Genomic DNA, 21,986 nt, shown 5'->3' with positions numbered 1-21,986 from the left:
TTTCCCCCAATCGAAGAGGAAGGCATCCAATGCTAGCTTACCATGTGATCTGAGCCTGGAGCATTACTAAGGAACCTTGTTGTGATTGAGTTGCAAAAAGATCCACCGAGGGGGTGCCCAACTCACAGAAGATCTTTCAGTCGATGCCCATACTGAGACCACTCGTGCAGATGCAATCATCCTAATCAGTCTGTCCACCAGGCTGTTATCTTTCCCCACCAGACCTGGACTACCATGCCATTGCTGGTGGCCCACTGTCACATTCTGACTACCTCCTGACACAAGGGGTAGGACCCCATACCCCTCTGCTTGTTGACATAGTAAATGGCAACCTGATTGTTAAATTAGAACAATTTGAAAACCTTTTGAGAATTCCAGACTGCTTGATGTGAAACTTGGTCTCCTGAGCAGACCAGTGTCGCTGGGTGTGAAGACCTTCTACACGAGCTACCCATCCCAAACTGGATGCATCTGTGATCAGAACTTTCTGGGATGCAGGAATTTCGAATAGGAGTCCCAGAGGTCAAATTGGTTTGAATCATCCACCAAAGAAGCGACTGAGCCAACTCTGGCGTAACCAAGATGACATCAGCAAGGTTTCCCCCATGGTCTGATACCACTGTGAAAGCAAGGATCCTACTGGTAAATGGAAGCGGGGCCATGGGTGTGACATGCGCTGTGGAGGCCTTATGGCCCTACAACCTTAACATCTGATGACCTGTGGCCTGTTGGCTACAATGAATCTGAATGGTGATGTCAATGGCAGCATCCATCTGTACCCGAGAAAGATAGGCTCGAGCTTGAACCGTGTCTAGCAGGGTTCCATTGTACTCCAATTGCTGTACTGGGGAGTCGGTGGGACTTGGGGGTAGCTGATAATGAACCCTAGTAGATCCAGCACCAAATAGTTCTCTGGCTTTGATTCTTGAGGGGATTTTCCTTTGATGTGCTCTTCACCAGCCTATCGTCCAGATAGGGAAACATATGGACTTCCAATCTGCATAGCGGACATTACGACTACATCTAGGCATTTTGTGAACCCTCTGGGAGTGGACACAAGGCCAAATGGCAGATGTGATACTGGAAGTGGTGTTCCCCACCCAAAATCTCTAAGATACTTCCTGTGATTAGGTCATAATCTGGATGTGGTATAAGCATCCTTTAAGTCCAGCCCATCATTTTTCTGAATCATAGGAAGAAAAATGCCCAGGAAAATCAACCTGAAACTTTTCTTTAATCAGATATTTGTTCAGGACCTTTAGGTGTAGGATGGATTGAAAACCTCCCCCCCTCCCAATCTTTTTTGGCACTAGAAAGTACTTGGAAAAGAATCCCTTCCCTTCTTTCCCTGGTGGAACAAGTTCAACCACACAGGTCTATAGAAGGGAGAAGAGTTCCTCTGCGAGCACTTCCTGGATCAGCAGAAAGACCTTGGAGTCACAGTGTTTGAAGATCTCAAGGCAGCCAAAACAATGTGACAAGGTGGTGGATGTTGCCTGAAGAATGCTAAGCTGCATAGAGAGATGTGTAACCAGCAGAATAAAACAGGTGTTGATGCCCCTGTACAAGTCGTTTGGTGAGGGCCCCACTTGTTTCGGTTTTGGAGGCCATATCTCTTAAAGGACATAAAAAGACTTGGAGGCGGTTCAGAGGAAGGCAAAAAGAATGGTACAAGGTTTGTGCTGTAAAGACATAAAAGAGACGAGACCGGAGGACTTGAATATGTTTACACTAGAGAAAAGGAGAGAGGGAGGCAATATGATACAAACATTAAGTACTTGAAAGGTATTAAATATACAAACTTCTTCCAGAGATGTAGGGGCAGTAGAAATACTACTATTAATCATTTCTATAGTGCTACTAGACATATGCAGCGCTGTGCACATTATATGCAGGTACTTTCTCTTTCCCTAGAGGGCACAGAATCTAAGTTTTTGTTCCTGGGGTAATGGAGGGTTAGGTGAATTGCCCAAGGTCACAAGGAGTTACAGTGAGAATCAAACCCAGGTCACCAGGATCAAAGCCCACTGCACTAACCATTAGGCTACTCCTCCACTCCACTAGATGATATGAATGAAGATAGAATTAAGGGTAACTTCAGGAAATACCTTTTCACAGAAAGGGTAGTGGACACCTGGTATGCCCTTCCAGGAGAGGTGGTAAAGTCAAAAACGATGAGCAAAACTGTGTGGGATAGACACTGGAGATGCCTAAATAGAAACAGAATGGAAGAACAACATGACTGCTGAGGTGTTATGTTGGGCAAGAGAAGTGTGAACTAAGGCAAAAGCTGGACAGACTTCCACAGTCTGTGTCCCGCAAATGACAAAAGACAGAAAGAAGATGCCAAATCCAGCATGGGGGACCTAAGGCCAATGCCTGACACTTTTATGTCGCACAAATGGCAAGACAAGTGAAGCTTCAGCAACTTCAGTGTTGTAGATCACCTTGCCACGTGCTCTGAAGCCCAAGGGGGGTGGGGGGAAGACATCTTGACTGGTAAGTTCAATACTAACAGCGATACTTTGGGATTATATATGGCTATAACCAAGACTCCATCATGTTTGGCTGCCAATATGGTTGAGACTTGACAACTAGCGTTTAAACATACACTGCCATTAGAAAACCCCCAAAATTAACCCCTTAAACACCAGCCCAATGGGACCAAAAAATTACATTTTAAAAATAAACTAAGCAAAATCTTGGGCCACCAGAAACTTTACCTGGTCCCCAGAAAGATCCTCACTCAACCTCCACCGGTATGGGTCCCGGAGGTCCCTCCATGGCCATTTTTCAGCTCAGGCCTGGCCAGGAAAGCTCACACTCCAGCCGGCAGCATTGGGGAAGGTTGCAAACAGCGTGACTCCCCCCCCCCCCAGGAGCCCCCGCCCTGGAATTGGCCACCAATGATCCGCCTGTGCCAGGAACCTCCCCCCCCCTCCCGGATACCTGGGAAAAGACCCCAGACTCCAGGTAAAATTTATAAAACAATCTAACCCACCGGGTTACATTGTGTTCAGTTTGGAGGACATATTTTGCTAAAGATGTAAGAAGACTCGAAGCGGTCCCAAGGAAGGCTACAAAAATATATGGGGCTTGCACCAAAAGATGTATGAAGACTCGAAGCGGTCCCAAGGAAGGCTACAAAAATGATATGGGGCTTGCACCAAAAGATGTATGAAGAGACTTGAAGACCTGAATATGTATAACCTAGAGGAGAGGAGGGATATGGGAGATACGATTCAGACGTTTAAATACTTGAAAGGTATTAATATAGAAACAAATATTTCAAGAGAAGGGAAACTGGTAAAACTAGAGGACATGAATTGAGGTTGCGGGGTAGTAGACATTAGGAGTAACGTCAGAAAATTCTCTCTCACGGAGAGGGTGGATGATGCCTGGAATGCCCTCCTGAGGGAGGTGGTGGAGAAAAAAAAAAACTGTGAAGAATTCAAAAAGGTGTGGGATGAACACAGAGGATCACCTAATCAAACATATAACAGCAAGTGACCGTACTCACTTGCAAATGCACAGTACAGACTTCCCTCTCTGTCCTGCCCTCGCGTCAAGACGTCATGACGTCAGAGGGCGGAACAGAGAGGGAAACGGAGTCGAATTGTCGGACGCCGCTGCCGCCCTGAAAAGGAACATCGCGTGAAACAACCTCCACCTCTCCCCCCCCATCCCCGCCACCGCTCCCACCTGAAGCGCTTCCACATGGAGGTGAGAGGCGCTGTTAGGGTCAGTGCAGGGGGCCCGGCACGGAGGGGAGAGGGAGCAGAGGCGATGAAGGTAGCTGGACATGGGGGGAGGGCAGGGGGTAGAGGCCATGTGTTGCTGGACTTGGGGTGAGAGCAGGGCAGAGAGGAGGGTTGCTGGACATGGGGGGAGGCCAAGGCCCAGGAAAAGAGGAGGGTCGGTAGACGAGGTGAGGCCAGGGGAGAGGAGAAGGGCTGCAATACTCACCCGTTTTTTACGGGCTTAACGGCTAGTTAGACAATGAATGGTATAAAAAAACAAAACTTAAAGGGTTACATATCTGTTTGCATGTCAAGTGGTGCTTAGATGTAACTTTGGCTATATCGCTTAAGACCGGTGCTGGGCTGGCTTGTACGGTCTGAGTCCGCATATAGCAATCTGGTTGAAGGATGGGTTGGAGAGAGCTTTGATGGAAACTCCAGTAATTTGGAACGTGAGGACAGTACTGGAAGACTTTACGGTCTGTTCCCACAATGACAAAACGGATTTGGATAGGCTGGAGTAAGCCTTGACGGCAACTCCAGTAGCTGGAACATAATACAGAGCCGGGCAGACGTCTATGGTCTACACCCTCAGAACACCAAAGAAAGAGCATGATCAAATATATCATCACATTCATGCTGTTGGGGCAGAATGGAGGGACCATCAGGTCTTTTTATCTGTCATCACTTGTTTCACAGGGGCTACCCTTTTCTAGACAAAATTCAGCCTACCTTCCTCTGGTAAGTCATCCAGGATGGATATTTTTACTTCGGCTATGCTCTCCTGGAGCCAGTCAAAGCGTCTGTTAGACTCTTTCCAAAAATACTAGGACTAGGGGGAATTCAATGAAGCTACAAGTAGTAAATTTAAAACAAATCAGAGAAAATGTTCTTCACTCAATGTGTAATTAAACTCTGGAATTCATTGCCAGAGAATGTGGTAAGGCGGTTAGCTTAGCGGGTTTTAAAAAGGTTTGGACGTCTTCCTAAGGAAAAGTCTATAGACAGTTATTAAAATGGGACTTGGGGAAAATCTACTGCTTAGGATAAGCAGCATAAAATCTATTTAATGTTTGAGATCTTGCCAGATACTTTTAACCTGGATTGGCCACTATTGGAAACAGGATACTGGGCTTGATGGATCTTTCGGTCTGTCCCAGTATGGCAACACTTATGAACTTATGTACTAGTTGGAACGCGATGTCATCCCTGAAATCTTTGAGAAGAAGAAGAAGAAGCCGTAGTAGTCTTGAGGCCTAGAAAGAGTCACATCTAATCTTTATGTTTTTATTAGGTTGGCCCCTGTCAAATTTGTCACCTAACAAGTTTTCTCCACAAGGGACATCTGCTATCTGCTCCCTGGACAGCAGATTCAAAGTTCGAGACTCTGAACCAAGATATTCGCAAATTGCTACTGCTAAGGCGGAGATACGTGAGGAGACAAAGAGGCATATGTTCAAAGCACTTAGCCTTCCAAAGTTCCATAGAAACCTATGGAACTTTGGAAGGCTAAGTGCTTTGAAAATATGCCTCATGGTCATCAAAGGCCGGCCTGGCAAGATATTTACAACAGACGTTTTCTGTGAAATTTTGGGAATTCTTCTAGTCAGAGGGAAGGATTTCTTTAAAAAAAAAAAAAAAAAGTATTCTGTCTTACAGATTTTAAGTACATGGTGGAATAAAGTTGATAATCCAAAATGCAATTGGTTAGCATTGATGCTTGAAAACTTTTTCTGCCAGAAGACTCTAATGTTTTTGCTTCTAAGTAAGGCACAGTGCCCCCCCGGGTGCACGGAGCCGCCATTAACATGGCGCCGTGCCCCAATGGGGCATGCACACAGATCCCAGCGCAAGCTGAGTCCAGAGGGAATTTTCCCGCCATACAGCAGCACCCCGCTGGGATGGGTGGAGAGAAAGAGGGGTACTTAACCCCGAAGCGGAGCCCGAACGTCCTCTTTCCGGCATCCGGGCAGCAGATGACAGATCATGCTGCAGCTACAGGACAGGATACCAGCCCCTACCTCGTGGGATTGGCGTCAGAACCGTACATACTCCATACCCCACGCGGACCATGCTCCCCGGTGTACACATTCGAGTAGGCAATCAGTAAGTAACTACAATTATTAGGTCAGTATTAATTATTGGCCCGGACGTGGTGACCGGGATCGGGTTTTTCGCCAATATACTGAATAAGGTAACTTTTACCTGGCAAGGACCCGAGTGCTAGTAGGGTGGGCTCGTGCGCATCATAGATTCGAAGGGTCCTTAATTTCTCCCGAACGCCTGGCGCCCATCTGGTAAGATACATGGCTCCCTGATTGGTTTCTCTTTGATACTGTGCAGGTAGCGACCTTATCGTGTCATACCCTTCGCTCCCTTTGGCTATGCATCGTGGCCCCCGGTTGCTAGGCTGGGCGCGGTGTTTTGTAGAACGGAGCGGAGCATGCGGGATCGTTCTCCTCAGGCCCATTTCAGTTCATTCGCCGCTCAGCGTTTTGTCCCAGCTTAGGCCGGGCGCGGTGTGTGGTAGAACGGAGCGGAGCGCGTAGGCTCGTCCTTCTACGGTAGCTGTTACCTTGTAGGACCCGTGTGACATTGTGGCGGCGATATAGATTCATTGGGTCTTTAATTTCCCGATCGCTGAATAGCGCAATGTGCCCCTTATGGTATGTACACGGCTCCATGATGGGCATCATTATGAACTTGTGCATGTAGCGATCCTATCGTCTACTATCCTTCGCTCCCTTTGTCTGTGCATCGTGGTCCCTGGTTGCTAGGCCGGGCGCGGTGTTTTGTAGAATGGAGCGTGTGGGATCATTCTCCTCAGGCCCGTTTCGGTTCATTTACCGCTCAACGTTTTGCAAAAAAAAAAAAAAAAATTGCCCTGCAGTTAGTCACGGAGAGCCGCGGTTTGGCCGGCGAGGAGTACCTAGTGAGCGATGTAGGCGCGAGTGCGTGTTCGCCCGCCGTTCCTACACTGCTCTGACCTTGTGTTATTTGCCCAGACACTAGGAATGTGATTATGTTTTCACTGCATTTCGTGCAGTTTAGCACACACGGCAATACAGGGGGAGGGCACATGGCAGCCATATTGAGGAGGACTATATATATATATATATATATATATATATATATATATATATATATATATATATATATAAATAATAACAAAGGTGTGTTTTTTCTGCAAGGTGGAAACTAAGAATAAAATGAATAGAATACATGAAATAAAATAAAATAACAACACTAATAATTACATGGACACACAGGCAGCCCTTTGTAACTATGGGTAAGTCACTTAACCCTTCACTGCACCAGGCACAAATAAGTACCGGCATATAATATGTAAGCCGCATTGAGCCTGCTATGAGTGGAAAAGCGTGGGGTACAAATACATAAAATAAACAATAAGATGATTGATTATTTTACAACAAGTAAGCAAAGCAGAACAAAAAAAATGCTTAATAATGTCTGTTTCAGTCTATTCAGATTCCTTTCTCTCTAACCCTGTGGAATCCCCAATCCCCCCCTCCTCACTCCCCCCAACACCTGACCTCATTCAAGCAGAATGGAAGCCGCAATAATCACGGGTGCTGCGGGAGCAAGCAACCGCATAATCAAAGAAGAGTAAGAAGAACAAACCACAACTCAACAACAACGGGAGGCAGCAGCGACAAACGCAGAGCAATTAAGCGACACCGCACCAATGCCTGCACAACCAGCGGTCCAAAGTAAAGGAAAAGGCCTGAAAAAGTAGGCCAAAGCTAAGACAAACGGCCAGGCCTTGTGCGCGACGCTGGAAGCAAGGGCAAAGAAGAAAAAAGGTCAGCAGAGGAAGACCATCGAGATGCGAGCACCGCAACCAGCAATAACAGTCACAGCTACCACAGAAGCGACAGGGAACTCCACAGACAACACAAGGAGCATGCCGCAATTGATGGGACAAGAAAGGCCCGGACTGTGGCAGAACCCCACTCCGGGTCCCGGATGGACATTTACGAATCCCAGGGTGCAAAATTATGGGGCACAGGCAATGGAATACCCGGGGCCAATGGCGGGTCATTGGCAGCATCCGGGCCCAGCCCAACTCACATATGGCCAAAGCTGGGCTTACCCCCAGCAGGAACAACACTATAGTACATGGCCGGGTTATGGAGCCACCCCTTACCTGACCCAACAAGCTGCCTTTTCTAAGGGTGCTACCTCACTCCCCTCACTCCCAGTGGCCTCGTGTACCCCAGACCCCAGTTATCTGTGTCCTAAACCACCTATAGTAGGGGACGGACATGCCCCCAACAGCGATCAAAGCAATGGCCCCCAGGCCAAGACCAGATGCAACGGAACAAGGGAGCGCCGTGAGGCTTGACAGTGAACCCAGAGTGGAGATGCCCCCCATTAACGGTAACCACAGGTACGTCCAGTGGGGGTCAAGCACAATACGATGCCAATGTTAATGGACATGTCAGGGATGGAGCGGGATGAAGGGTGTAGCGCACCGGTTTTAAGAGGGTGAGATTCACACGCAGCGGGAGAGGTTGACAGAGGAGGCCAGATTATACCCACTAATAGCGATGACAGGCCATCAAAGGACAGGAAAGAGAGGAAGAAAAAGAAAGGAAAAGGAAAGAAAAGGACCAAGCGGAGAGACTCAACAGTGATAGTAGCTCCGATTCCTCCTCCTCCTCCTCACCTGATGAGGAGGAGGAAGCGCAAGGTGAAAACGGGGCAGTTCCTGGCATAAAAGACAAAAGTGCCCCACCATTGGCCGCGTTGCCTCGCCTATGGAGGATGGTCCCCAAATCAACCAGGAAAAAGATACAGCGGAGAAAGTTTTTTGACATGTTCCAGGTGCTAGAAGGTAGAAAACGGGGTAAGAAAAGAAATAAAGGACAGGAAAGAGCATGGACCCGCACGCGAAAAAGGAGCACCTAGAACCTTGTTTAATTGGTTGTGGACGTTCCTTAGGGTGATAGACATCGCCGGCCACTCTGACCCAACACAATACAGCCCCATGCTGGCTTATGCTCAGAGCATAATGCAAGCGTACAAAGACTACGAGGGTTTCAGATGGCTGAAATATGATGAGGAATATAGAGACAGGATGGAGGAGGACACCACATTGGGATGGGGGTCAAAGGACGTAGACCTTTGGCTATATACCATGACTAACAGGGGGATAGCGTTCAACGGACAGAATAGATCCTTTCGTCAAGGAGGGTTCAATGGTGCAGGGAGATCAACGGGGCCCCAAGAAAGGATTTGCTTGCGCTTCAATAGATCCGCCTGCTCTTTGCTTAACTGCAAATTTAAGCACGCATGTGCCATTTGCGGAGCCCCACATCCCGCAAACAAGTGCGCCAAGAAAGCCCACGATAAGCCACCCACCCTCTCACACCTTCAACATATATAAAGCCCCCTCCCCCATCAGCCTCAACGCCCTGCGGCCGTGGTTGGCACAATACCCACATTTAAAAGACGCCCAAACCCTCGAACAAGGTTTTACCCAAGGCTTTAGAATCCCCTATTATGGCACGAGACTCGGAAGAGCAACAAAAAACTCCCCTTCTGTAACACAACTACTCACAGAGGCTAAGGCGAGAATCATGAAGGAAGTGAACCTCGGGAGAGTAGCGGGCCCTTTTCCTAAGCAGCCCTTCAAAGATTTCATTGTATCCCCACTAGCGATCATCCCCAAGAAGGACTCTAATGTTTTTGCTTCTCTGCCTGGAGAAGAAGCAGCGTGAAATCTGGCACTGCGAGTGTATTTCTATCTATCTTTCTATCTCAGTTGATAACACCCTCATCCTCCCGCAACCTCGGAGTCATCTTTTGACTCTTCTCTCTCCTTCTCTGTGCATATCCAGCAGATAGCCAAGACCTGTCACTTCTTCCTCTTTAACATCAGCAAAATTCGCCCTTTCCTCTCTGAACACACCACCCGAATTCTCGTCCACGCTCTCATTACCTCTCGCCTGGACTACTGCAACTTACTCCTCACCGGCCTCCCACTTAGCCTTCTATCCCCCCTTCAATCTGTTCAGAACTCTGCTGCACGTCTCATATTCCGCCAGAACAGATATACTCATATCACCCCTCTCCTCAGGTCACTTCACTGGCTTCCGATCAGATACCGCATTCAATTCAAGCTTCTCCTTCTTACCTACAAATGCACTCAGTCTGCTGCCCCTCACTATCTTTCTACCCTCATCTCCCCTTACGTTCCCGCCCGTAACCTCCGTTCACAGGATAAATCCCTCCTCTCAGTACCCTTCTCCACCACCGCCAACTCCAGGCTCCGCTCATTCTGCCTCGCCTCACCCTATTGCTTGGAACAACCTTCCTGAGCCCTTACGCCAAGCCCCCTCCCTGCCCGTCTTCAAGTCTTTGCTTAAAGCCCACCTCTTCAATGCTGCATTCGGCACCTAACCCTTACCGTTCAGTGAATCCAGACTGCCCCAATTTGACTGCCCCTATCGGACCGACTGTTCACTTGTCTATTAGATTGTAAGCTCTTTGAGCAGGGACTGTCTCTCTTTGTTAAATTGTACAGCGCTGCGTAACCCTAGTAGCGCTCTAGAAATGTTAAGTAGTAGTAGTAGTAGTAGTAGTATTTCAAAGCAGACACTACCACTAAAGGACAATGTGGTAGTTGTGTTTTCTCAGGGGAGGAAACCCCCAGCAGGGAATCATCTTATTCCTCAAGGCAAATGTCTCCAGGGAAATGCACGCAGGATCAGGGTCTATTCACCTTCTGAGCTCCAAATAGGGGCTTTGGGACACTTATCACCCTATTTCGGCCGTCACAAGGACCCCAGAACTCCAACAAGGCAGAAAGGGACTCTGTAGCAGCCTTCACATCCTGAGGCTGCTCCCAAGCAGGCTGTACAGTATTTTGGCAGTCCAGCACCAAAGTGGCTTCCACTACCCCCAAATTCATCTCAGCTGTGGCCAACCTGGTTGACATGGAGGACACCTCAACAACCAGAGCTCCTGTTAAAGGAATCCCCAGGGATCAAAATCTACAGAAACTGCTACTTCATGACAAATGAGATAAAAGAAGCCAGTAGCTGTATTAAGCCGCTGGCTACCATATACCTCACAGTATCTGCTGCCTGCATCCCGATGCAGCCTGCTACAAATGCCAACACACACACACACACAGCTTGCTCAGATCACTACCACTCTTACCAGGTCTTTGCCCATGCCTTCTCCTGTCAAAATACCTTCTCAATTTACTTCAGGTTCCCTTTTCTTTTTTTTTTTTACTACTTTACTAAGGAAACAAGGTCAATTAAAGAAAATCCATTAAACAGTTCTATAGACGTCCCCCTGAAAGGAGGTAGGGAGGAGAAGGAGAGCATGAGATAAAACTACTCATCCTGCTGGCAACTAAGCTTGGGCTCAGGAAGGATGGGCTCCCTCCAGGCATCACCCAGGGAAAAGGGCCCATGAACTGATGCCCCAGTAGTCAATACCAAACACCCAAAGACGTGTACCACTAGGACAATGGCCATTGCCCCAGGATGTCAGGTCTGCTGAAAGGAATCCGCCCTGCATCAGTTCCAACTTGTACCATCTGCTGAGGTAGAGAAGTACTGACAAGTTCTAGGATGCACCAATCCTTACAATGCTGAGGTCACTGGAAGTTCAGCTTCTCTGCCTCAATCTGCTGGTGGAAGGGGGGAGTGGAACGTAACCCATCTTATTGGCCTAGTTTGTATGGCTTTAAAATCATTTTTATTTCAAAAATTCCTGACTTCTTAAGCGATAATGACATTGGATTAATCCTAGAAGAAGTGTTTGCGGTGTTATACTTAGTGAAGTGTAATTTTACTGATCTGAACTTTACAGCTAATGTGGGATAGAAATGGCTAATGTAATATAAAATAACCCATCAGTCTGGACTGGCATAGCAGGATGAAAAATGAATTGATGGTTTTGGCACTCAAAAGTGTTATTAATCAAAAGCAAGAACATCTAAGGGAAAAATTACACTGTACTTGCAACGCTAGACCACCACATTCAAGTCAAGGTTATCTGCGTAGTACTCCCTCTAGCGAGATGATCAGAAAAGTTAGTTGTGAAGGCATGCTTTTCTCTAGCAGCTCCACTTTTTTTTTGAATAGTATGCCTAAGGAGATATGATGTGAAATAAATCCTCTCATTAAAAAATGAAAGCTTTTTCTTTTCCTTTGCGAGGAATTTGCTTGGAGATATCAAGGTTCCCCATCCACAAGTGGAATCTGTAAGCTTTATGTGTTCTGTTAAATGATACAAGCTTATGTTATGTTTTAAAACATATTTTATTACATATGTATTTTAACCACCTTGAATGTCTGGCAGGAAGGCAGTATATAAACTTTTAAAATAAAATATTATAAACCACTTATGCCCTCTCTCAACCTACTTCTCCCATCCAACCCCCAATTCCCTCTCTAAATTGCCCCAATCCAAACCACTCTCTCTTCACCTATCTTATCTCTATATATAAAAGGCACCACCAACGTTCTAAATGAAGCCTCCAGCCGGAAGTGTTGAAGGGGGCAGAGATATCCGGTTCCCCATGAGTGTCTGCCCCGCCCTCGCTCTCTCTGTAAACAAACATTGAAGGAAAACACAGCAAAGCACGAAATCAAATCGCTCTCTCTGTAACAGTGAAGGACTCAGAGGGGGGAGGGGAGAGAGGGCAGAAGCCCTCACTATCTCTGTACACAAACACAGCAGGAAACTTAACACTGAAGGACTCGACTCTGAGGGGGGAGGGGACAGACAGACAGACAGCAACAGGGGAAGGGAGAGAGGGCAGAGGGCAGGGACACACACACTCCCAAATGCACACAGAAGAAAACCTGCTAGCCCCCGTTTCATTTGCATCAGAAACGGGGCTTTTTTACTAGTTCTTTACTAAAACATTTGTATACCACATTCAGCCTTTTGAGTTCAATGTGACTGATTTGTTCTTAAAAACCTCATTTACCCCTTCCTCCAAGCTAATGCCCTTTCTCTCAAGCACCTGGGTCATCTCTTCTCCCACCAAGCCACCTTCTTCTTACTTCCCCCTAGTTCTCTCCTTACCTCACAGCTCACTCCCTCTCAACCTCCTCCTCACCCTCACCATGTTTTTACTCTTCACCTCCAAGCTCACATCCTCCCACAGGTATATACCCCCGCACCCCCAGCTCAACTCCTCACCTCCCATACAGCTGATATCCTCTCAAAGCCCTTTCTCTTCACTTTCCCTCTTTCCTTGCCATTTCCTCCTCTTTTCAAACTCATCCACTCCCCCAACAATCAAAGTAAGAGGAGGAGAAGGCAAGGGCCACCTCCTCCTCCGCTGTCCAGCAGTGAAGATGATCCCCGTCACGGGGACAGACAAGGCCATAACCGATCTGCATTTCAGCCTACACTGGAGACAGTGATCACAACCTTGGGGGAGGAAAAATTCAGCAACAAAATCCACATTCTGGCCTAGTAGCAGTGATCATAGCTGTGGAGGAAGGAATAGGTCATCAACTGTCCTGCATTTATAAACTGGTGTTGGCAATTGTGACTTCGTGGCAGGGAGCGACCTACAGTTCAGGCCTAGTGACAACAACAGTGGCAATGCTGGTGGTGAATTAATTCCAGCATTCTTCTTCTCAATCAGCACATACATATTAACTGTTTAAGAACCACAAGCCTGCTTTTCATGCCAGCTGACCCTACGAGGCTGGCTTTTTTGCTTTAAATTCACTGGTGACTTGTGGCCCTAGATGAAACTTCAGTGTTGCCATTTGGGGGTACAACCAGAGCTACGGTGGGCAGAAGCACACAGTTACTGCAACATGTAAATGGGCACAGATTGCAGAAAAGGTTTCACAATAGGAGTTAACTAGTGCACAATATATTAAAGTGCAATGTAATGAGGCCATTAGGTATTTTGTGCAATACACAGCAGTAAACAGAGTATTTTAAGGTGTGTATTACACTAGAAATTCACTACCAGATCCAAGGCAGCATTAAGGGTTAGTTGAGAGGATTTTATGACAATTTGGGGGGATTTACTTTTTTTTCTGCACATAGCAAATACCTAAAAGACAGAAGTAATGAGGAAGTGACGTCACTGAAGCAGATGGCTGCCTAGCGTTCTAGCTCCCGTTCCTCGATACATATAAAAGCTATAAAAAGCCATCACCAACCTTTTTGGAACTTTTTGCAGTGTTCCCCCGCTGCTCATCATCGATAACAGAATGAGCAAAGCGTCTCGGCGCGAGCTAAAGAGCAGGAGAAGTCAGCTGGCGGCGGACCGGCTAAAACCGCGAAGCGCCACGAGGTAATGGCGCCGGTCTCTCCTTCTGAATCTGATTCGGGCGCTTCTCACTAGCCAGATCGCGGAAACCGCATATCAAAAAAGGGATCTCAGGCGAACTTCGCCAATTTTGAGCGGTATACATCGGATATAAATAAATCGAAGGATGAGATTTGGATAGAATGGAGTCGCTGAGCTCAGACCTCCGTGAACTGGGGAGCAGAGTGAGGAGGCAGAATCTAAGCTGGAGAGCACTCGGAGTCTATACAACATTTGAGACCAATCTCCAAACCCTAGATCAAAAATATGAGATCTAACCTATAAACTGGATGATCTTGAAAATAGGGACGGAGAAACAAACTTAGATTCCGCGGATGTCCCTGGTGAGGGCGGAGAGACAGAGAATGTTCTTCAAATTGTACAGACACTGTGCGCCAGTTGCTGGGGGCAGATGGAGGCAGGGGTAAAGATTGAGATCGACAGAGCACACAGATCCCTGGGCCAGCGGCAGGAAAATAGAACACGGGACATTATCACCCGGTTTCATAGGTATGAAACAAAGGAACAATTGCTCAATTGCGCCAGGAAAAAGCCCAACTTGGATTATGGCGGGACCCGTATATCTGTTTATCAAGCCTATCACAGTTTACCTTGCAACAAAGACGTTTGATGAAGCCAGCTCTGGACATTTTGGCCAAAGAACAGATTGCCTATAGATGGGGCTTCCCTTTTTCCCTGATTTACTCACTTCAGGGTGTCAAGATGAGAGCTACATCGCTGACAGAGGCATGGAAATCCCTGCACGGGGCAGGCCTGGTACAGACAACCAAACCACCAGGCGCTCTGGCCCCAGCCACGAAGACAAAGCTTCAAAAGTGGCAGAGGATTCCTGCCACTCCTAAAAGGAATATTCCAAAAGAAAAGTGGCTGTGGAAGAAACTTGAACTTGGCCAGAAGAAAACTAGCCGAAACTGTTTCCGGGTTGGTAATGTTGTAGAGAGTTAGGTAAAATACTCCTCTGTTTCAAGTTGACAATACATGTACTCAGTTTATTATTGCTATTCTATGCATACTTGAACTTTAACTTTAAGCCCATAGAGTATATAATAATCATGGCTGTGAGGTATAATGTGATAAGGCTGCATAGTTATGAGAAACTAAGAAGAGGGGGAATGTAAGGTGATGGAAAATGGCAGGATCCAATCAAACATGCGGGCGTGTTACGAGTGCTCGAGCGTGCCCGTGCCATTGGTGATGACATAGGATATCGGGGGGGGGGGGGGAGGGGAGGGGCTGGGGTGCCTGGATGCAGGTGTGTTATTTCCTCATTTCCCACTATTGGGACTTGATCCCTCTAGTCGATGTTAAACAGGAGGGGATGGGGTGGGTAATGGGTAGGGGGGAGGGTTCATAAAAGGGGGGGGGGAGGGTTAGGATAGGAAGGGAGCACAATTGGTACTGGATAGCACAAAAACATGAAGTGGAGGGTTCCCACTTGGTGGGGGGTAGAACAGCTGGTGTAACACCACAGGTATGAATACAGACTTAAAAATCTTATCATATAATGTCAGGGGCTGAATATGCCTCAGAAAAGGCAGAAGTTTTTCAAAGAGATGCAGTTGCTTAGGCCGCATATTATACTATTGCAGGAGACTCATCTCCGCAGGGCACATGAGAGACTGTTAGCTCATCCAGACTACCCAAGCGTCTTCTTTGCCTCCTCTGCCGACGATTCTAGAAAACGTGGGGTGGCAGTTCTGTTTCATAAAACAATCCGGCCCAATAAAGAAAATCAGACGGGATCCGGGAGGGCGTTTTTTGCTTCTGCAAATTGTCCTGGGTCAGGTAGATCTCACACTTGCCTCTATTTATGCCCCTAATGACACCAGGAACTTGTTTACCTAAGGTGAAAAACATACTCGCTACGTTCACTAGGGGTTCCTGATTATGGGGGTGACTTAATGAAGTTATGGATCCTGGGGTGGACAGATCTGGGAGACCACCACAACACGACATCTAGGGATTCACTGGCTTTGGGTTCTTTGGTCACTCATTAGGTACCCTGGATGTTTGGAGACTGAGTCATATGACAACCAAGGACTATACCTTTTTCTCCCTGTACATAAGTCATACTCGTCGAATCGACTACATCTTTCCTGGACGTCACACTAGCAGAGAGGGGCCCGAGAGCAGAAATTGGCAGTATAACAATCTCAGATCATGCCCCAGTAGGGCTGGTTTTACCGACTATCAAAGCAGAGGTTAAAGACCAAGATGGACACTAACACAGACCTATTATTGAGAGGAGGAAGTGGTGGAGGGGGTGTAGAAGGTACCTGAAAGAGTATCTGGAGTTAAATATGGAATCTGGCCCCCCCCCTCAGTGTGGTGTGGGATGCAATGAAGGCAGTCTCAAGAGGTCACTTTATACAGATAGCTAGTAGACGTGCTAGGGTGCGTAGGATCCAGCTGGCGCAGTGCTTGGAAAAGATAAGGAAACTGGAGGCACAACACAAGTTGGGAGGTTCCCAGGCTGTTTTGGAAGAGTTGCGCGGGCAGAGGCTCCAGCTGGATTCTATTTATTCAGAACAGCTAAGTTGGTTACAATCCAGAAACAAAGTTCGATCTTATGAATTCACTAACAAGGCAGGTCGACTCCTGGCCATAAAGCTGCGTAGGCAAAGAGTAGACCGAACGGTCCCTCACATAAGGGGCTCGAAGGGAGAGTTGCTTAACACGTCTGAGGCCATAAGGAGGCGCTTTAGTGAATTCTATCAGAAACTCTATGCGCAGGAGAACAATCCACCTGAAAATGCTATTTCGGAATATTTGGCAGAGAGTCAATTGACTTCTTTAACTAGTCAGCAAAGAACAGCTTTAGATGCACCGGTCACCCCAGTTGAGGTACAAAAAGCCATCCAACACTTACCATCCTGCAAGTCACCAGGTTTGGATGGATTCCCCAATGAATTTTACAAGAAATACACCATTGAATTGTCCCCACTGCTAGCCGATTTATTTAACTTGATAGGGAAGGGAGAGTCTCTGCCCGCTACCATGTTGGAAGCGTGGATTGCGGTATTGCCCAAACCGAATAAAGATCATAATGATTGTGGATCCTTTCGCCCTATATCTGTTTTAAATGCTGATGTCAAGATCCTAGCTAAAGTCCTGGCCAATCGGCTGGCTCCCTTGCTCCCAGCGGTTATCCATCCTGACCAGGTGGGATTTGTCCCTTATAGAAAAGCTACTGATAATACTAGGAGAGCGGTCGATTTAATATATCTGGCTAAGAAAATGAAGAGACCTCTATGCCTCCTTAGCTTGGATGCCGAAAAGGCTTTCGATCGGGTGCATTGGCCATTCATGTATAGGGTGATGGAGACCTTTGGAATAGGACCACAGTTTTGTAAATGGATACAAGCATTCTATAGCTCCCCTAAAGCTTGTATCGGGTGAACGGGGGGTAATTCGGGGATGATACCCTTGCATAGAGGCACTAGACAGGGTTGCCCTTTGTCCCCCCTATTATTTGCTATGGTTATGGAACCATTTGCAACCCGGCTGAGAAATAATCCAAGCATATCAGGACTAACTATGGGTGGGAGAACTCATAAACTAGCCCTTTTCGCGGACGATGTCCTGTTATTTGTTACGAACCCCCTGTCCACTTTCCCCGGGCTTCTGCGGGAGATAGAGGAATACTCGACCATGTCGGGATTTAAAGTTAATATGTCCAAGTCTGAGGTTTTGAACATAACCCTCCGACGGAGCTCAGGGACTCACTGAGGACCTCCTATGCATTTAGATGGCAGATAAGAGCATTCGTTACCTGGGGATTAACTTGACAGCAGACCTCTCTGATCTCTTCTCGGCCAACTATAAAGGTTTGGCAGAGGCTCTCATAGAAGACCTGGGTAAATGGGGTGACATTACCCTTTCGTGGTTTGTCGAATAGCAGCAGTAAAGATGAACGTTTTGCACGCCTATTATATTTATTTCAGGCTCTCCCAATCAATAATGCCACGAAGATTCTTATCATCTTTACAGGACAGTATAATGCGTTTTATTTGGGCAGGGAAGCTCACGTATGGCACGCACGGTTTCTGTATCAAGGCAGGGAGAGGGAGGGCTGGGTGTACCCAATTTGCCTGGTACTACAGAGCAGTTCAGGCACGAGCAGCAGTGGAATGGTTCCAAGACTACCCAGACAGGCAGTGGGTACAGCTTGAACAATACACCCTGGGCGATAGGTTCACTGGGGGCCCTCATGTGGATTCCGGTTCATTTAGGTCTTGGAGACAGGAACTATGCCCCTCAATATACGTCACCCTTTCCAATTGGGATAGCATGTTCTTACATCGTCCGCACACGCTATCCCGTCTATCCCCATAGCCTACAACCCATTGTTTTATGCCTGGAAACACAAAAGGAGTATTCACAAAATGGTTCACTGGGGGCCTACGAACGTGGGGTCAGCTATTCGATGGAGAGAAACTGTTGTCCTACCCTGCAGCTCTTGAAAGATTCCCGATAGTGGGGTCCTGATAGATACTCATACCTTCAACTGGCCTCCTTTCTTAAGACAAGCGCAGTTCGGGGAGGTCATGGCTAGGGAACAAACTGCGCTGGAGCTTATTTGTGACGGCCCACCCACTACGGCTGGGGTGATCTCTCGCCTCTACCCGCATTATTAATAGATATTCCCCGAGCTACACGCTCCACAGGAAGAGTTGGCAGAGGGAGCTGGGTATGGTAATTGAGGAGGCAACATGGGAGAGGATGAGCGGGCAGTTACGAGGGTGTCGTCTCATGTGCCCTTTAAGGAAAATGCTGTGAAGCTATTGTACCGTTGGTACTTGACGCCTGAACGTCTACAGCATATCTATCCCACATTGTCAGGGCTGGCTGGAGGGGTTGCGGAGTAAGGGGCACAGCTGGTCATATCTGGTGGACCTGTAAGAAGGTCAGGGCCTATTGGAGATCGATTCATAGCAGGCTACAACGGTGGGACGGGCAGCCCATTGCCATGGAGCCCACTTTCTTTCTATTTCTTGGGGGGGCGTTGAGTCTTCCCAGTGCTCAGCATAAATTTGTGGACAAGCCCATAATCGCCGCAAGAGTAATAATTGCCGCGTACTGGAAGCGGCCGGTGACCCCGCCTATCACTAGATGGGTCCAGAATTGAGATACACCTGTGAAATGGAAAGGCTTCTAGCGGAGAGGCGTAACCAACTAGACAGATGGCATCAGATCTGGGACCCTTTTCTTCTTCATGTATAACTTGACCAAAGTTCTTTGTTAAGGTTGTGCTGGAAGGGTGGGAGGGATGGGGAGGGAGGGTGGGAAGGGTATACCTGTGTTAAGAGAGGTTAAGAGGAAGGGACTAGTAACATAAATGAAAACACTGGAAAAGTGAAGTTTTGAAATCACAAGTCTGATTACTTTATTTGCTATTTCAACATAACAAGAATATTGTATTCTTTTCTTTTTCTCCTTTTGATATACAAAGAAATTGTTGTTGTGTTCTATGTTGCATAACCGTGTATAGTTGAGATCATTCTGGCTTACTTAAAAGGCTTGTAACACGATTTGCATAATGTATTATGTACCAGACGTTTTGTAACATTTATCAATAAAGACTTCTAAAAATTAAAAAAGACAGAAGTAACAGCTGTGCACAGAGATAACAGCAGTTCATGTCCACAAATCTGAAAAAAATGAAGTACCAGCACACATCTGCACACAAATTTTAGCCTCACAAAACTGTTTTATGGGCATGAAATGTTTGTGATACTTATGTAGATGTGTGCCAACATTTTAGTTTTCTTTCGGACATCCGCACAATAAGGCATCTTTGACGCAGAACCTTTGTGCGTGTTTCCAGCAAGCTTTCTCTGATTAGCACACAAGTTCTGTGTGCTTTTAATTTACATCTCATTTGTTTACTGCATTATCACGGAATATATTCTCATTAATCTTGTGACAGACACCGTGTGCTCAGTCATTGGCGCACAGCTCTACAGCATGGCTTCCTGCACCTGCCCCAGAGTTTGGAATCACCATCCTCATCTTTCCAAAATTGTCCCATTCCCTTTAGCAGCAGAGCCAAGCTTGTAATTTGATAAAATACATATACCAGTATGGAAATCTGAAAGGTTTACTTACAGACTGTAAGCAAGTCCAAATTGTACGACACCTGGAAGCTAACCGTGGTGAAACATGAACAACTTAGATGTCCAAGTTCTCTCACTGTGTCACCTAGAAATAGTGAAAAGAGGTGATGGTAAAACAAAACTGTCAAAGATCCACAGGTATATTAGCATATTAAATGTTTACAGACTTTGCCTTGTAAAGTTCAAGTTGCATTCTAAGTTTAACACTGTTCACAGTGTATAGTCCTTCAACATGAATATTCTTTTTGCTAGCGTACTATATGTAGGTTTTTTTCTATATATACTTTTCACTTCATGATTTTTTAAAATATTACACTTATTTTTCATCGGGCCAATATTCAAAGGACTGTGGTCACTGCTAGATGTACGAGTCCCCTATCTGGATAGCACCGCTGAAAATTTCTTTAACTGCCACAGGAATATCCAGATAGTGCTGGGGCAGAGTTAGGGTGCGGTGAGGGCAGAACATAAAGTTATACAGGTAGCAGCAATATTCAGCCCCAATACGTACAGCTAAGCAGTGTAAATTAGACCAGAAAAAAAGCCATTCCAAATTAAATACATAACTATATGTATAGGGCCTTATTCTATAAAGGTCATGCTCCTAAATTTATGAGCATAATTTATACTCCTAAATTACGAGACTATTCTATGCTCCAAAACAGATTATGCTCATAATTTAGGAGCATAACCTTTATAGAAAAGGCCCACAGGGGCTAATTCTATAAAACAGGCACCAACATTTACAAACTAATTATACGCATAAATGATGAGAATAATGGAACACATAAATACAAAAAAACCCCACCTAAGTATTATCCTGTAAACACACACACATCTTACACAGAATGTATTTTACAGGTAGGTGTACACATAGGCAGAGTGTGGACATAGCCTGGGTGGTTTGTACATTTGTAGTTGTTTTTATACATTGCAGCTTATTTTCGAAAGAGAAAAACGCCCATATTTCGACCTAAATCGGGAGATGGGCGTTTTTCTTGCAAAAGCGCCCAAATCGGTATAATCGAAAGCCGATTTTGGGTGTCTTCAACTGCACTCCGTCGCGGGAACGAATAAAGTTGATGGGGCGTATCGGAGGCGTGGTGAAGGTGGGACTGGGGCGTGGTTATCGGCAGAGGAGAGATGGGCGCGCTCGACCGATAATGGAAAAAAGAACGGCGTTTTTAGCGAGAATTTAGGTCACTTTTTCTGGACCCTGTTTTATCACGAACAGGTCCCAAAAAAGTGCCCTAAATGACCAGATGACCACCGAAGGGAATCGGGAATGATCTCCCCTGTCTCCCCCAGTGGTCACTAACCCCCTCCCACCCTAAAAACAATTTTTTAAATATTTTTTCCAGCCTCTACGCCAGCCTCAAATATCATACCTAGCTCCATGACAGCAGTATGCAGGTCCCCGGAGCAATTTTAGTCTAGTTGGTGCTGCGCGGGACCCATGCAGAGAGCAAAAATTGGAAGAAGAAAAAAAAACATGCAAGTGTAGTCAGGGACGTCCAAATTAAAACAATACTAATAGGGGGAATCAAACCAGCCACCTTCTGATTACAAGACCTGTGCTCTAACCACTGCACCACTTATTCAGTTGTTTAGACACCCTTCCCTTTCCATTAAGACCCTCCAAGTTTCTGTCAGCCAATCACAGCTGTTTAGCTGACACCGATGTCAGCTAAACGAGTTTGTTTTGTGCCACCTTTAAAACACACTACCTCGCATTTTTTCTGTTCAACCGAACAAATTCACCTTATATTTCATATATTCATA

General features: G+C 46.4%; 1 protein-coding gene across 6 annotated transcripts in view; it reads right to left on the bottom strand.

The window, feature by feature from the left end:
* ELF2 (E74 like ETS transcription factor 2) overlaps nt 1-21,986 on the bottom strand; it is a 215,658-nt gene that overhangs the window by 134,861 nt on the left and 58,811 nt on the right. For all 6 annotated transcript variants that reach the window (XM_030191713.1, XM_030191714.1, XM_030191711.1 and 3 more), the window contains exon 2: nt 20,197-20,289. The gene's annotated coding sequence lies outside the window, so the exon portion shown is untranslated. The remainder of the gene's footprint in view (nt 1-20,196; nt 20,290-21,986) is intronic.

Source organism: Microcaecilia unicolor, chromosome 2 (assembly GCF_901765095.1).
Source record: "Microcaecilia unicolor chromosome 2, aMicUni1.1, whole genome shotgun sequence".
NCBI lineage: Eukaryota > Metazoa > Chordata > Amphibia > Gymnophiona > Siphonopidae > Microcaecilia > Microcaecilia unicolor.
Note: the sequence above shows the minus strand (reverse complement) of the source record. Positions and strands in the feature narration are given on the sequence as shown.